The sequence below is a fragment of the Rhea americana genome, unplaced genomic scaffold (assembly GCF_003343005.1).
Source record: "Rhea americana isolate MKP2758 unplaced genomic scaffold, rheAme1 scaffold_106, whole genome shotgun sequence".
NCBI classification, from domain to species: Eukaryota; Metazoa; Chordata; class Aves; order Rheiformes; family Rheidae; genus Rhea; species Rhea americana.
This window is the reverse complement of record NW_028185106.1, coordinates 2,315,779-2,332,731: the sequence shown is the minus strand read 5'-3', so window position 1 is coordinate 2,332,731 and position 16,953 is coordinate 2,315,779. Positions and strand designations below refer to the sequence as shown.

General features: G+C 43.6%; 1 protein-coding gene across 3 annotated transcripts in view; it reads right to left on the bottom strand.

Moving 5' to 3' along the window:
• The window catches only part of ELOVL6 (ELOVL fatty acid elongase 6), an 81,075-nt gene that overhangs the window by 42,317 nt on the left and 21,805 nt on the right, over positions 1-16,953 (bottom strand). The window contains exon 1 of one of the 3 annotated variants that reach the window (XM_085309261.1): positions 16,354-16,466. The exons of 1 other annotated variant lie outside the window; for it this stretch is intronic. The gene's annotated coding sequence lies outside the window, so the exon portion shown is untranslated. Of the gene's footprint in view, positions 1-6,309; positions 6,365-16,353; positions 16,467-16,953 lie in introns of those variants that run through there. One more of the 3 variants, XM_085309250.1, reaches the window with a different exon arrangement.

Genomic DNA, 16,953 nt, shown 5'->3' with positions numbered 1-16,953 from the left:
TGCCGCTTTGGAGATCTGTGTGATTACCTCTGTACAAGCAGTCCTGCGCGCCAGCTCACTTGGACGTCTCTGATGTGTCCCTTCATTTTGCGGTATAAACAAGCCTTACGAAAGCTGGCGTTTGGGCACTGACCCCTCCACATGCAGAAGCAAAAAGGCATTAGCTGCCACCTCTGTTCTTCAGCTGCCCTGGAAACTCAAAGCTGTTTCTTGCAAGCCTGAATCACCTATACGCTAGTGAGTGCAGAGAGAGGAATGGAAGAGGAAGGTCTCACGAAAAAGGTYGGAGTTCCCCATCCTCTGTGGAAAGGGCACAAAGTCTGTGCTGCAGCTGCTTTCAGCCCGGCAGTTTCTCCAGGTGCTCAGCCCGAGCCGGCAGCGCGGCTCTCCGCGGGCTACAGCCCCTCGCAGGCGGCAGAGCCCCCCGCACGGGCAGAGCCCCTGCGGCGCTGGGCCCCGGCCTGCAGCTCCCAGCAATGCTGGCCTTGCCTCGCTCCTGAGCTGAGTCGGCCAAGTGTAATAGGTTCTGCCAAGCAAAAAACACATTCAGTTTTGTGCTGAGTTTGAATATATTTGTTTTGAGCCATTGGTTCACATTTTAGCCCCTGTAGCTACCTCATATATCAACAAAAACTTCACATTCTCCCCTCTTTAGACATCTAGACCATGGCAGAGACATATCAAACCTACAGTTACAGAAATTTATTCTCTTGGGGTTTGATTTTTTTTATAAGCACRATCTTGAGCTTCTCATCCACATTTCTGAAAAATACTGGCTACATACTATGGCCTCCTCTCCCCCCTTCCCTGACAGCTTTTGCCCTAGATAAAACAAGGGTGTCATGTGGTTAAGTGCCAGAAGATGGACCTAACTAGGCTTCAGCTGCAGCTGTACATGTTCTTATTACTTAAATCAGCTTGTGTTTCCTTGTTCTTCTGTTTGCGTATTTAAACATAGTGCTAATATACACTGAATTCCCCACAGCACGGTGACACATTTTATTAATGTCTCAAAAATGTTCTTGGTTGCTTGGATGGCAAGAAGAATAAATCCGACTTCTACTTCCCACTCATTCTTGTTAAWTAATACCATTGATAACCAAGTAATACCACTAATAGTAATACCAACAATATGTTAAATAAATCYGTTAAATAATAATTCAAGAAACGGGTTAACTCACCAAATGTGTAAATATGCTGGAATCTGACCCTATGTAACAGAGACTTAATCCAGCATCATTGCTAAGTTTGCATTCAAGGTAGGAATGCAATCTTACTTTCTTTAAGTAAAATTACATTAAAATGTTTTGGCCAAACTTGGAGCTCATGCCCTGTGCCAGGCTTACCTACTAGAACTTCTAAAAACTACAGAAGACAGAAGGTACCAAGGGGTGAGTGTTTGGGAGTTCCCCAGGACCAAGAAATTTCTATTTTAATTAATAATAATAACAAAAAAAGCCTCACAGTGAGGGGCCTAACTGTATTCAGTGGCTGCAGTTATCCAATAGAGTAATGGAGAAAATGTTCTCAGGCAGCTGCTTCTATTTTCCACCATGGTATGCAGAAGCATTTTAAAACAGTTTAGGGGTGGCATATTAAATAGCCTTCTGGCATATGTCCTACAGTCAAAATGGAAACGTAAAAGTCCCAGTAAGAAACTTAATCATCCTGCAGCTAATGTAACTGAAAAGCCCAGGATATAGGCTTGATGGTGGCATGGGAGAGATGCTGGCATGACTTATTTTTGCATCTGATCCAGTTTGGAGACTGCAAACAGACCTGGGATATTCCCTATATCGAGGGCTCCTGAATCCAGCCAGAACAGAACTGACTTCTGGCAGAGCTGCAGCAGAAAACAGTGCTAGAAAACACAAACACGAGGGCTGCTTCTCCGCTGAAGCTGTTCAGTCGCTTCCAGAGTGAAACTTGTGAGCCAGCCAAACGGTTTCTCCTGAGCAAGGTTTTAGACCCGGCGCCGTGGCTCTTCCCTTATCCGGGTCGAGGCTCCATGTGAAACGTCTTAGCTGTTCCAGGAGCTCAGTCCCCAAAGGACAGGTAATCCAGCCCAGTGCTCTAATGCTTCAACCCCCAATTTTGTCTATAAGGAGCTGTCGATTTATTAATAACTCTCTGCTTGTCCTGAAGCTGTTCAGCCAGTTCAAAGTGAGCTGYGCTCTTGACTTAGCTGAACAACACAGTTAGTGGCAGCTTTTGCACTGGGGACAAGATTATTTGAAAAGTTTCTCTGCTCCCCCCAAACGAAACATTTTGTTAGAGTGCAAAACTGGGCTGGGGATGTATTTGGCTTCGATGGGGGTGAGCAAGAGGAAAGGCAGACGGACAGCGAGAAGGCTGCGAGCTAAAAGCCACCACTGCCAGAAAGGCGGAAAAACTGTTGTTCCCAGCGCCACACTGGGCTGCGGCTGCGAGCGGGAGCTTCACGTGAGATAACTCAGTACCTGACACTTGGTTTTAAACTRTCATTTTCACGGTGTGTCTGAGGGCAAAATACAGGGCTCTGCCATCTTTCCCTAAACTGTCATGACTGGACTGAAAAACAGAGAAGAAACGCGGAAAAAAATCTCAAGGAAACTAAATTCAGGTCATGGCTTTGAGTCAGGTCAACCAGCTACAGAGTAAAGGCAGGTCCTTTTCTTTCTCTTCTTCAATGCCAGACTTGTTTAATGAGACTCTCCTTGGCAAATTTTCTTCTATAATTAACAAATGAAAAGGAAACATACTGCTCTGCATTTAAAAGAATACCACCACTGCCTTACACAAACCATTTCCATTTCTAAGACTGGGAAAAGGTTTTGCTGCTTCTGCTTAAACAAAGTGTTTTCAGCCTTGTTTTGATTTGGGAGAGAGAGAGGGAAGGGGGAAACTAGTGAGTGTCTTAAATGATTACAGACTTTTGTGTTTATATTAAATAATAAACACCAGCAAAACAACAGTGAGAAACAGTCAACAGCAAACAGACTGGGACAAATCTGTCACAACAAACATAGCTGATGGCTAATCACACAAAGTCTGAAAGACCATCTTCAACTTCAATGTGTGCTAGCCACATATGCTTTAAATAATAATAATAATAAAAACTATCTTGATGCCTTATATCGGCTCTTACAGCTCTTCTTTCCTACAGTTCTATTAAAAAGATCCTGGCAGGCTGAGTTTGCTTTCAGTTTGCATGCAAGGGGAAGGCAAAGAAGGCATGTAAGCTCTCTGCTCTTCTTGGCACCAGAACAAGCTGATAGACACCAACCATGAGTTTGTTCAGGCAGTAAGACAATTCCCTACCATTAGGACACCCAAACTGTGGCAGAGTCTACTTTCTGAGTGCAAAAAGCTTACGTGCTTGTAACATAGGGCTTAACAAGTTTATCAAAAAAAAAAAAATCATAAAGAATGCATGAGATGCCTCATGATCCCACTGGTCTCTCACAAAACAATATTACTCTGAATACTCCAGACACTGCTGCCTGCAGCCCGAGTCACATTTCTAGGATGTCAGTGATGGAAATGATCTCTAGGATTACAGACCCAGGACAGGAAGGACCTGACAGAGCTTCATACAGCTGGGCCTAACACACACAGGTGGCAGAGAAGTTTCACCTCTGCTCTGTTCCAAGGCTAAAGCACGCGAATCTGACAGCTTTACTGTGCAAAAGCTTCTCCCTCACTCTCTGGCAGTTCCTCCTTGACCAAGCGGTGCCAAAGCAAAACCCCCTGAGGCTGCAAGGCTGGGACCTGTTGAGCAACCAGTGAAACCCTGACAGAGACTCTTGCACATTACTGTCATGTACAAACAGCAACATGCAGCCTTGGTCTGCACAGAGACCTTCCTACGAACCACGTCCTGAGGAGCTCTGCAGAGCTGTCAGAGAGGAAGAGAAATTCAGAGAAGACAAGGAGGAAAGAAATGCAAGTCTCCACACATTAAAGGACAGAAAGAGTATGTCTGGCCTCACGTGGACACACAGCGGCTGCCACCCATTCCAGTCACTGCATCCTCTTCTATATCCCTACCATCCACATGCAAAGGCTGTTCTCTGACCTGAGGGTCCCTGAAGGCAAGGGCTGTGTAAACCACTCTGATACAGTGCAGGAGAGCTGAGGCGAGGCCTGGGGACATGTATCTTTGCCCCCGGACCCTGCGATGGGCTGCAACGGCTGCAGCTGCTCTTTCAGCTTTTGCAGCGGGGATCCCAAAACAGTCCCTGGCAAGGCACTGAGCCTGTCTCCAGCACACAGCTCTGTAGGCCCAGCAGGTTCGGCTGCACTGATAAATACTAGTTGTTCAAACCAAAATAAATAAATTAAAATCACATTCCTTTGGGGTTGCCTCATAAAAGAACTGCATTCTTTTTATTTAACTGCTCTTCCCTTCCTCTATTTGTTCGTTTCCCGTTGTGGCGGAATGAAGTATTTCAGTTCACCTGAGAGCAGCTGACACACAGTTCCCCAAGCCAAGCACAGATTTGCTCAGCACTTCGCCTAAATTTAATCTCACTAGTGGTTTAAAGGGCTCCATTTTGGAAGGAAACATTACTCCAAAGTGAAACGTTAAAGTTCTTCCTTCAAAACCTCCCTGAGATGCACCTGCTTGGATTCCTCTTCGTTCTTTTCTCTTTTGCTGAACTGCTTTGCTGCATCTGTGCATTGATTTGGCTGACAACACCGCATTGCTGGGAGAGGTAATCTATTTGCTAGCCCGTTTCTAGTAATCTCTCCTTGACCATCCCAGGTAAATATGCCTTATGTAAGTAGAGCAGGATTTTGCTTGGCATGGTTTGGATCAGTGGCATTTGTTACGTGCTGCCATGGAGTAAGAACAGAGAAAAGGAGTCAGGATTTGGCCATATACTGTGTCTGTGGAGAGGAGAGGGAAAGGGTGCCTGACTAGTACAAATAACAGCGTTTATCTGAGCTGAAAGTTTTGGTAACTAAAGCTTTTACCAGCTGATGCTTGGTAACCTGYATCACAAGTCTTTGACAGTATCAACCCAGCTCCCAGGGGACCTCATAAGGGCAACACGGTGCCAACAGCAGTTGGCAACCTCTGTCCTCTCTGCCGAGGCTGCTGAAACACCCGAACGGGAATTACCTGAATCACTCACTCGGCACCAGGTTGGCCCAAGTCACGGTGGAGCTGTGCAGAGAAACCTGCGTGGACAACCTCCATGTGCCAGCGCAAACCAGCAGGGCTGCCAAGCCAGTCTCTTTCCAAGGTATAAATTCATACTTAGAAAAGCACATTCTGTGCTCTTCCACATAACTCTCTATGTATGACCATAAATATATCAAGAAAGCATTGCACTAGCACAGGCTACTGCAACTTCTTGGTGGGGGAACCCCTGCTTAGGGCGTAAGGCAGGCAGAAAGCATCTATTTCTACAGCCAGGAAATACAGCTCAGCAGCTCTGAGCCAAACTTAAATGTTCTGCAGGCAAAGCTGCTCTACTGCCTATTAAGCATCAAATGTATTTGCATCCTGTCCTCTTTATCAGCATAGGCCTAATGGGAAATAACAGAGTGAGAAGGCCAAAACACTGCCAAAATACATGGGTGAAACAGCTGAGCAGCTAGGAGATTGCACCTGTTACTGCGGTTAGGTCTGGTCTGGGGCTCAGTGGTATTAATGGAAAATTCCCTGCAGTTTCAGAGCACTTTGGGAAAGCTGCATGTTAGCTGGTGCATACTGGTCTTGTCATTTGCCACTCCTAGTTCAGGCAGCAAGGCCTGAAAGCTTTAACAGTTACCGTTTAATTTCTTACTCCTTCACACCACCTCCCAATATTTTTTTCTTAATTGAGCAGCCTTTCTTTAGGGGCACGTCTGCATCAACTTTCTATCACTATCAACTTTCAGAGACCTCTCACGAGGCAGAGATCGGCCGAGGTAGCAGGTCCCCTGCACTTCCTAAGGTTCCTTGCGCTATCTGTAATGTGTTCAGCATTGCTCTTTGCTGCTAGCTGGCTCCGTCTGCAAGACTGCCACTCCCTACGCGGGTGGGTTGCTTATATCTGTATTGCTTACTAAACGCAAAAGAAACATTTGAAAATGTTGTCCCTTATCTAAAATGCATATGGCCCAGTTTCCACAGGTGAGTTAAACAAGGATACCTGAGGAGGGGAACTACGCGTCTGACCGTACGTTTCTGCCTTGGTAACCTGAAGGAGTCRGTTCAGGTCATTTACTGACTACGCTTTCTGACGACAGTCATTGGCAGGGAGTGGTACAGGGATATCGCCGAGGGCTCGCCTTCCTCCTGCCTCCTGGAAACCGGGCTTCGCTCACGGCCCGTACCTGCGCCCAGGCGAGGTCACCCCGTGCCGCGCCGCGGCTCAGCTTCCTCGCCACGCCAGCCGCGAAACCCAGGCCGTGGAGGAACGGCCTGAGAGCCCGACGCTCTCTACTTAAGGAAAGCACAGTTTGTTTCTTCTCTCCTCGTTTTTCGCCCGTCCGATGTGCAGGACACGGTAAGGTCAGCCTCAGCGSGCTCGTGCAAGACTCCGTCTCCACTGAGACGCTGCCTTGTTTGTGCTACAGCGCTGCATTGGTAACTCCTGCCATTATAGCCACCCCCGTGCAGGTTTCCCTTGCAACAAGCCTTTAGGGTTCRCCTGCAGAGCAGAAGTAAAGTGAATCTTACTAAGAGCAAAGGTGACTAAACTTCACCTCTGCTTTATAAGAACAGCTTGCTCTATACACCAGTGTGTCATATGTATAYACTCCCTTGCTAACTTCACTGCAGTCACTTGAAGTATCTCAGTTTAGTTGCACAGCTGTAAAACAAATATATAATGATATTTCCGTTGTCTGTCTTGTCTTCTTACACTGCAAGTATTTGGAGACGTTGTCCATTGCGATGCGTCTGTAACACAACTGGGTTTGCTAGAGCTTGTTAACAGTACAAAACCCCAAAACAACACTGTCAGGGGTGAGACCTAATTTTTCCTCCTAACTTCTCATACCTGGGCTGAATGTCACAGCATTATGAGGCCCACAAGGACGTTTTAATATGGACACATACAGTCTCAAACTAGGAGTTACTTTTACTGTGCACTCRTATACTGTATTTTCCCTAAATAACAGTGGGCTGTTGGCAAGTGCACCTCACTTCAGGCTGTAATTACTTTGAAACTGTTTCATCTGTCTTAAATACTTGTGTAACCTTGTTACTGCTCACACTCTTTAATGCTTTTATCGATCTCCAGAAACGGGCAGTACGCTGTAGAGACTGTGGTACAAAAATAGAGCTGGTCTCATTCCCACCTTCACTTTTTGCTCCTTTGTGGGCTGGAACGGTGTCCAATGGCAAGAACCAGCAGAAATGGATTTATGACCTGGACCCTCCAGCCTCTCATCTTAGGARACACAGACATGTTTCTGAGTTGGTCCGTAGGGCAAATCATTTCCCATTGGGCCTAGGATTATAAATGCAGCACTCTTGGATGATTCTTAGTGAAGAGCTCTCTCTTTGGGGTAAATCCAGTCAATCTCAGTTGCAGCTTAACGGTTTGTAAACCACTGAAAATTGCCWAAACCCCACTTTTGCCTACCCCTCCTGCTGGGCCTGTGGAGCTGCTCCCCACAGTCCCTCCACGCACCGGGAGGGCCAAGCCGCTTTACTGGCCCCGCTGAATGCCTCTTGGACCACAAACCCCATGACTTTGATTTTCCTCCTCCGGGGCTGCAGGTGCCCCCGGGCGCGCGCCCCGCAGCGCCAGCCGAGCACCGGCGGCTCCCGAGAGGAGCGGGAACGGAGGGAGGCCACTGCGTCCCGAGGAAGCAGCGCGGCCAGGAGCAGACCTTGCGGCGACGGAGGCACTCAGCCTGACCCGACCCGCTGCGCTGGGTATGGGGCGATACAGCAGGCAAATCCATACGCTCCCGGCTACCTGGAGTCATTCCAGCGCCCGGCTGCTGGATTAGCACTCCGGGGACAAGACTTGCTCTCAGACTTTTACAGGCTTTCCTCGAAGGGAAAAAAAAAAAAAAAAAAAAAACTGACCGCGTCCTCAATCATAATCTGGTGCAAAAATTCCCATGCAAATCACTTGAATAAATACCTTGTGGGCTCTGATCACATTTTCTCTGTATACAAATGTCTTATTTCTACATATCCAAACTACTCTGGAAGCTGCGTTTAGTCTGATTTCGTCCAAGCTCCTGACGAGCCCCAACCTTTTTACCTTGCAGACCTTCTCAGTGTCTATCCCAGGAAAATGACACAAAATGGTGCTCAAGACTCTCTTCTCCTATTCAAACACACTTCTGATTATTCATTTCATTAATTAATTGCATTAAGGAACTGCAGCATCAAGCATACCACATTGTGGACACATCTGCATTCTCCATTTTAATAGCTCTTCATGATTTGCAATGCATTTTTCTCATTTACAGCCAGAATACCTTTTCCTAATGCCAACTGAATTTATTCAAAAGCACAGAAGTCAGTTGCCTTTACTACTGACAGACGCACCTCAATGTAATTAGTTTCATGACTATTAATGAAATAACTCGTTTGAACTTTTGCCACTAAAATGTTAATGAGTAAGACCGGGTAGTGGTTTGGTAAYGGGATCTAGATGCTCTTACTTCCACAGTTTGTTAGTTCAGCTCTGGCCTGTTTCCACCATGACCAAAGGTCGTTACTACCTGAAGACTGGTAGATAATCTGCGTGACAGGAGTCGGTGGTGGTAAGCCAGGCTTAGCAAGAAACAGCCTTACAATTTGTTCTCAGCAGAAAGGCAAAAGGGAGAAAGGTCACCATGAAGTGCTACAGTTACGTATCTGTGGTGAGAAAATTTCAGTCCTTAGGACTGATTCATCCAGAGCCTTTCACCAGCAATGAATTCAATGAAGGCAGAAAAGAAATAATTTGAGCTGAAAAACCTTGTAGATTTTTTGTGCAAGATACAATTAACCTGTCTGACTCACCACTGCAGGTTGTTTGCTTTTAGCGCATTTCTAAYGAGAACTGGAAAAATAAATAAACACTAAATCACAGAAGGATCATACTTGATGTTTCAAAGTTTTACTAAGTTGCTAATTAGGTTCAGAAAAACATTTCATAGGTGAACTGTGCTGTTCCTCAGCTCCTGGTATACTGTTGACTATAAATGCTATAGCAAAGCAAAAGGTTACGCATGGCATTCAGTAGTGGCCAATACGGATTGCATCTTCTCACCCATCTTCTCTCTTTGGGTACCAGTACAGTTCAGCCCCATACACAAGCACATCTAAAAATTAATAAATGCACACTGACAACAGGCTAGTGCAAGCCTTGAGAATTATTTCTATCTCTTCACTAACAGTAATCTGTGACATGAAGTAAAATTATGTGCTCAAGGACATGTGGGAATTGGGACTGATTAAGTTTTCATGGGAGACTTCAGGTAAGACAGGCACAACCTAACTACTCAAACAGAAATTCAAACACTTCATCCAGGCTGGCGACCCATCACCTATGACTGCACATGGGCTTAACCTAGCTGACATGTCTCACTAACAGCACRGTATCTCCAGCACCATATTCCCTTTGATTGCTACCTGTTTTTATATTGACTCAAAACATGAGCACATAAGAATTCTGAACAAACCCTCTCCTACAACAGTTATTATTTTCAGCCAAATGGGGAATATTGTCAATTTGCTGATTATAACTCAAATGCAATTCTCTAGCTTATCTTACCTTGCCACTTCTTTCTTTGGGCTCCTAAGAACATCCTTTTACTTGGACTAGATTATCTTCTGAAAGAGACCTCATGGGAGACAGTCTCACAAATCCTCACAATTCTTCTTGGCCATGATGAAAATGAAAATTGCTGAGCAGTAACTCTCAATGGTGACCCTGAACCTCTGTGGATCTGAGTGTATGATGGGTGCACTGGATCTGATGGTATGATGGGAGCACGCTTTCAAATGTAGTTACAGGCTACAGTTTTTGAATCTCCCATTTATGCAGAAGCAGGATAAATACAAAACTTGTAGCAGGATGGTTTTACATGAAATTTTTAAAATAGTGACCCAGGCTTACATTTCAGTTTTGCATGTATTTTTTGAAATTATATAACTGAGATAGTAATTCTAGCTCATTTTTTCTTTGAAAAAGGATCACAACTTGAATAGAAGTCAGCCATTAATTTACCTGGGCAACATAATTTCACTGAGCTGTCATATATATACATACATATATATATATATATATATGTACACATGACTGGGTTTTCATTAGCAATAGGCAATATATCAAACAAGCAAGGAGAATTTATTGCCCAGCATTGCCTTAGATTTCACAGGGGACAGTGGCTGTACATGCCTGCATTTTTCAGATGTCAACAACTTTGCACCAAGTCTGATTTTTAGGGCAGGGTTGCTTAGTACTTTTTGCAAGCCAGATTCTTACATGCTGTTTCTTATTAGTAACCTAACGGGGAGGTATTAAAACTATTAGTCGCTTTGGAAACTTYGAGCTAGCAGTACATACGTGAGATTTGGTGTCTATGTGCAAGTTTGAAGGGAAACTCTTAACACTGCATCCTGCAACCCTAACTCCACAGTTACCATTTCTAGCTTTCACACAAAAGTACAGATCTTGTGCACAAGATCTGAACATACAATTCATTAATGAAATACAAATCCTCCAAATGCACAGCAGTATATACATATGTGGTTTTGCCCATGTATTTCCATCTGCCCACTGCCTTGGGGGAAGGTACACGCACATTCTTTAGTAATAACCTGGGTTGTTTCATTTGACAACAGCTCACCTCCGGTTGCAATATGGAGTAACTCTGGTGGGCTTTAAATAAACATCTCACTGCTCTGAATCTGCAGCAGGCTCTCTTTGGCAAAACCCTCAATATTAAAAGAAGCTCAAACCAAAAAATCTCCAWCTAAATGTTGTATCTTGATGACTGGTGAGTACCTTTATCTATGAAGCCACACTGTTGGTYAGCACTGTCATTTTAAGTGCAAATATCTTTGAGTTACTTGTTTATGGACTTTAACACTTAATCCAGCTAGATTGCATGGCAACTTCCTACACATATTGATGGTACCAAGGGAAGGTGACAGAAGGATTGCCGCAATGTAGAAAAACTGATTCTGCCTTAATTCAGGGACTTGATAGAAAAAAAGTGGCCTTTTATTAGCACTGCTTGAATATTCTGTTTTGGCTCTCTAGAAATGGGACAGTACTTATATTTTTCTCAAACATCAATGTGGCACTACTTTCCTACTGACAGATATTTTTGCTGTTACAGTGTTTCGGATTTTTTGTGTATCTGTGATTCTCTTAAATTGGGCTCCTTTGCACTTCACACTGACGTTCCTGAAATAACTTTGAAGAAGTAGTAATGAGCCTCCCCTTACTTTACAGGTTCTCTAATACAATGTAAGCAGCTTTACAAGGCTTAGCTAGTCTCTGCTGACCTAACTGCATATTTTCCTCCTATAATAAACTAAAATAAGCAGCCTGCTTCCAAAATGACTAATTACCATAGTGATTTTGTTATTTTCTTATTAAAAGAAAATCGCACAGTCTTTCAGAAAGYTAAAAGTATTCATATCAAGTGGCTGTGGATGAGATTACTAGAAATCTCTCATGTTGAGAGGGATAGATTTCACTTTAATAAGTAAATCAACGTTGTGCTAAGGTCGCTGCATTTCTCTCTCTCTCTTTCTCTCCACTTTTTTTTTTTAATTTTCTAGCAATCTAGGCTTCTTGCTTTGCCTTTGCTTCATCTTTATCAAGAGCGGACATTGTGTTCAAAGCCCCTGACGGCTGCTGCGCTTGACTTCTTGCCAACCAGCACGCCGGCGTTTATATAGGATCTGTGTGCTACTGAGTCACTCCGCGCCCGCAGAGCGCGGGAGGTCACTGGCTGCCCGCTCGGCGCCCCGCAGAGACGCTGCCGGCAGCCGGCCGCGCTGGGCAGCGGCTTTTACGTAAGAGGCAGCCTTGGGCCRCATGCCTGCCATAAACTTCCCTGCCTTTGCTGCAGAAGAGGCCAGTAATTTTGCTTTTGATTAAACACACGCATTCAGAAGAGAGAGCTTCTCAGAATTTACTCTCTGCACAATTTATGTCCACTGCACTGTAAGAAAGGGAGAGAGGAAAGACTCTCACATTGCTATATATACTGTATACACTGACAAAACCAGAGCATCCTTTGGCTTTACCCACTGCCAACACGTTTTGTTGCAAGAAAGAAAAAAAGCTTTGCTCTGCACAGCTGGCACACAATGGCCACAGTATTTTAAATTTATCATTTTCAGAGAAAATTCTGTCTGGTTAGTTTGGACAAAATTAAAAGTAAACGAACGCAACCGTCCAATGGGAAGCGCAAGGCAATCACAGTCATAAACATTCCTACATCCGCAGTATATTACGAAACTGCGTAGGTAAAAGATTAAACAAACATTTGGGCTGATCCCAGGGTCTAAAATGAGAAAGAGCGATGAAAGAGATGTAGCTCTTTTGAAGCACTTGTTACGTGGCCACAAGCTTTACCCCCCAGAGGTGCCACCACTAGCACTGATGACAAACGAAACGGTACAAACGGAAAACTGTACAGGGGAGTTAGATCAATATGCTTTCCTGACCTCAAAAAGTTTCACTCAAAAATTCTGAAAACACAACATAAAAGCCCTCTAGACAGGAACTTACAAAAACACATCCTTTCTGTGAAGATATGACCATCTCAGAAAGAACCCCTGCCAGGAAAAACTACTGAAAAGGGTAAAATCTTCAAAGATGGCAAAATGTTTTGCAGTGCTCTGACTGTGTAGCTTTCTACACGTCTACCGACCTGCTCCGTGTGCGTTTGTACTAGAACAAGCAGGACAGTATTTCCCATTTTAATTCAGTCATTTGTTTGTAGCTTAAATGCCAGAAGGGACCATCATCTAAGATGAATTTCTTGGTATTGCAAGTCCTTACGTTTAATCTAGTAACTCCTACGCTGAGCTCAGTAAGTTACATTTGGCTAAGGCATATCTTCTAGGCAGACATCTGCTCTTGAGTGGAAGAAATTCAGAGATACAAATGTACCAATTCCCTTAATAATTCACTGTAGTGCATAGTAATACTTGCTACTATTCGTAATTGCTGTGTATCTGGCTTCACCTTTCAGCCAGAGACTCTTGCTTGGCCTCCCTTTTCAAGGGTGGAGAAGTTGCAAAAGAGTTCATGTATGATTCAAAGGCTACTAGAGATGCCCCTTGAGGAAAAATTTTATCCTCGAGTATAAAATCTGGTGATTTTATCAAAAATATAATGAGAGGTGACTCAGCATATTAACACCACAAAGGGGAAAAAAAAAACCAAGCACTAAAGAATTCCCAACAACACTATTGAAATCTGCACACTGGAAATATGCAGGACATTTTTTTCAATATCCCAAACAATCTTTCCTATTTCTTCCACTTCTGATTCTTGCAATGTCAACAAKGATGTTCTCTGGAAGGAAAAAAATGACCTGTCCGAAATACTAACAGCTAGTGAACAGGCAGGTCTTCTATAAAAGCTGTTTGAAATCATGAGACCTCCAAACACTCCTTTATTTATAATCGAAGCTGTAAGCACAGGCTAGTCTGCTCATTTTCTCTGCTAAGCACTTTACCAAAGATTAAAAACATAAAGAAAAGCAGAGATTTCTTCCTTTTTGGCTATAAAAAACAAAGACCAAAACACTCATGAGCCGAGTGTGACAAATGCGACAAGTGGAAAATGGACAACTTCCCCAAAGGTGCGACTGGAGGACAGTCTCGGCATATCTGGGGACAAATAGCAAAGGAGAAAAACTTAAGAGAGCTGCAGTTAAAAGTCCAGCACAAGACCCTAACCATTGCCGCCTCAGCCGCCAAAACCAAGGCTGGGAACGGTTCTAAACAAACAGTAACTCAACACATTTTGAACATGTCTTTCATGTATCCTTTTCAAGGTAGGATGCCTGGCAAGAATAATCAAAGGATATGCTGTACAAACAACTCACTATGCARTTTCAAGGTGAAACTTTAGTTGCACAAAAATATAAAGGCCTTTGGCTTTGTCATTACAAAATCAATTTTATCTTTGTACTCTTGCATGTTTGAATTTATCTTGATTGTGCAAGAGAATGCATCACTTGATTGTGCAAGTTCAGGCAATGTGACATTTATTCAGCAAATACATGTAAGAAAATGAACTTTTAAAATGTTAGATGCATAAATGTAATAGTTTGCTTTCCTGTAATTATTCCAGCTTGTAATTTAAATACCATTCCTCCCATACAACTATGCATAAAAGATGAGTTCTTCATTGTGCACAGATTTGAACGGCATCGTTTTCTGTAGTTGTGGATTTATACCTATCCAATTCCATATTTCAGTTGTATGATCATAAAATGCTGTTTGGTGAAAATCTACGTAGCAGGAATAAAGTGGGACTTCTTATAGGAACTTATAAGCTCAACCCCTACGTCTTCCACACACAGCTCACCAATATTGAGAATAACCATCTTCCCCAAAAGAGTGCAAATACCACCAACAAACAAAAAGAAAAACCCCTGCAGATTTTGAATATGGCATTTGCTTTTTGTTCTTTTCTTTCTGTGGCTTATGGAGCATCTTGGGCACTAACTCCCCAGCTGTGCTCATTACTTCATTTTTTCTCTGCAGAAACTGTCATTCAGAAGTTTACACATATATATCCGTACAYACCCAGCTACATATGGAGAATAATCCAGAAGTCATTACAAAATCCTCAGCTTTTAATTGCAGACTTTCAGGGGGCCTTACAGAACCACTGCCTGTGCCCTGCTCCAGATTACTACTACATACTTCTAGAAAGACCTTGGTCTTTTGGGGCAATTCCAGAAGCTTTCAAGCTTGTGTACGTGCAATCACGAAATGCCCTCTCAAATGCTGCTGAGCTAATGCATCTATGAGGCTACATTAAAGGATGGTGCAATTCTGAGATATTTACCACTTTACCTGTGCCATCTTAAGAGGAGTGTGACACTATTTAAACTGACTTCTGCTCTCTCTTCCTCTCAGTCAAAAAAAAATGGGTATATCAAGCAGTTGCCAGAAGACAGCTGAGACTGCTGCTCAGCTGCTCTGCTTTGGTTACTGCTATTAATTATGCACAAATTCCTAAGACCTTCAAGGGTTTATGGATATCTTGATGTCCTAGTTACATTTTGCTGGCTCTTGGTAAAGCTACAAGGGATTTGCCTGCCTCAGGTGGCCTTTCCGTCTTGTTACTGTGTCATTAATGCTGCCACACGACAACAAGCCCAGGGCCCCAAGGCTCACAGGATTAAACCCTGTAATGTTCATTTGTCAAAGACGGACAACGTCCTGCGTGCCAGAAGGGCCAGGGCAGGCAAGTTGGGTTGCCCAACCCTTTGGTGCAGCCAGGGCCAGTCGCCGCTCCTCGAAGGAAGCCTGCAGCGAGGTGCTGTGCCCTCGCATTCCCTCCCGCCACTGGCGGCTGGCAACGCCGACGCCATCTCTCCGCTCCTCCTCTTGTGCAACCTGGGGCTGAAGTGAGCCCGCAGTATTTTTAGATGTCAAATCGAACTGACATACCCTTCATTACACAAGGCGGGTTGACTGAATCAGTTCCAGGAGGTGTGTGTGGAGGGTCGCCACGTAAAGTCAACACCTCCCATGACCAAGGGTGCAATTAAGRGGAAAATTCCCAAACATCTCAGCCCACAGTTTTACACAGGAAATGCAATGAAAATAGAGCAGCACATCTCTTCTCTAATTGTTTCCTGTTTACATGAACCAGAGAATTGAAGGTATCCTATAATGGCAATCACCATAGCAGCTAAGCCATGCGTAGGTTAATTAGATCTGCAAAGAAAGGTTCAGACTAGGCCTTGAAGACTCTCCTCGTCCTCTCTTTCACCTGCTGAGATGAGGTGTTTCAACATACAAACCCCTTCTCTACTGACCGTTCAACCCATTTGGGTTTAGCAGCTTGGGAACTATGAYGAGTGGTACAAGAAGATTAGACCAAATACAGTGAATTCCTCCTGGCCCTGTAGGAAATGTTGGTTTGAAGTCCTTCGCGACGGAGATAATTTTCTAAACCTTTGCATGTTAACCAGGAATCTTTGGCCTTTTGTTTTTTCTTTCTATAATCATTCTCCAGTCTTTCTGCTTATATCCCGGCTATGTAAATTGTTTAAACTATATTGGATTAAACTAAATCTAATACAGAAATGTGTAATCATCCTAACAGCAATTATAAAGAACAGACCTAAGCTTAAGCATTCATTATGTTATTATACAATGACATCAACATTTGTCTTCTGTGAAAATTGTGATTGTCTAAAAACGTCACAAACCTGTGATTTTTCTCTCTCCATGTAGGTACTGAAGTGCAGAGAAGAAAAGATTGATCTCGGTAACATCTATGCAATTCTGAAGGCCTGGGACTTTGGGGAAGAGTGTCCAGTGTCTACACAACTTTGTAGTTGGGAGTTGTCCATCATTCTCCTACTGCTAGATAGTAAAGAACAGAGTTATTGTAATTCTGTGTTGTGTACTCCAGACTTGTCACATTAATCTGTGCGGCTTACTATATCGCATGGTACTGAAGGATAGCTTGAGTAAGAGCTGAAATAAGACTTTATCATCTGCCAGAAGGCTACCATTTAAATTCAGTTAAGTTTGTCAATACATATAACTCATGTGTGAAGTSTGCTACAGAGCATCCAAATTTCCACGTCATGTTTTGAAGTTTCCTTATAGCCACTTTCTCAATGACTTGGCTCACTCATTTTACCTTCTTCTGTCTGTAGAAATCCGTGGCCTTGGGGAAAGGCCTTTGCACCTATGTTTGTTCTGCTATGTCTATTGTGTGGTTAGGACACATCTGTGGACTGGAGAAAGATGAAAAACTGAATAAGGGAATAAAGCCTTAATGTCCCAAGTAAAATGATTAT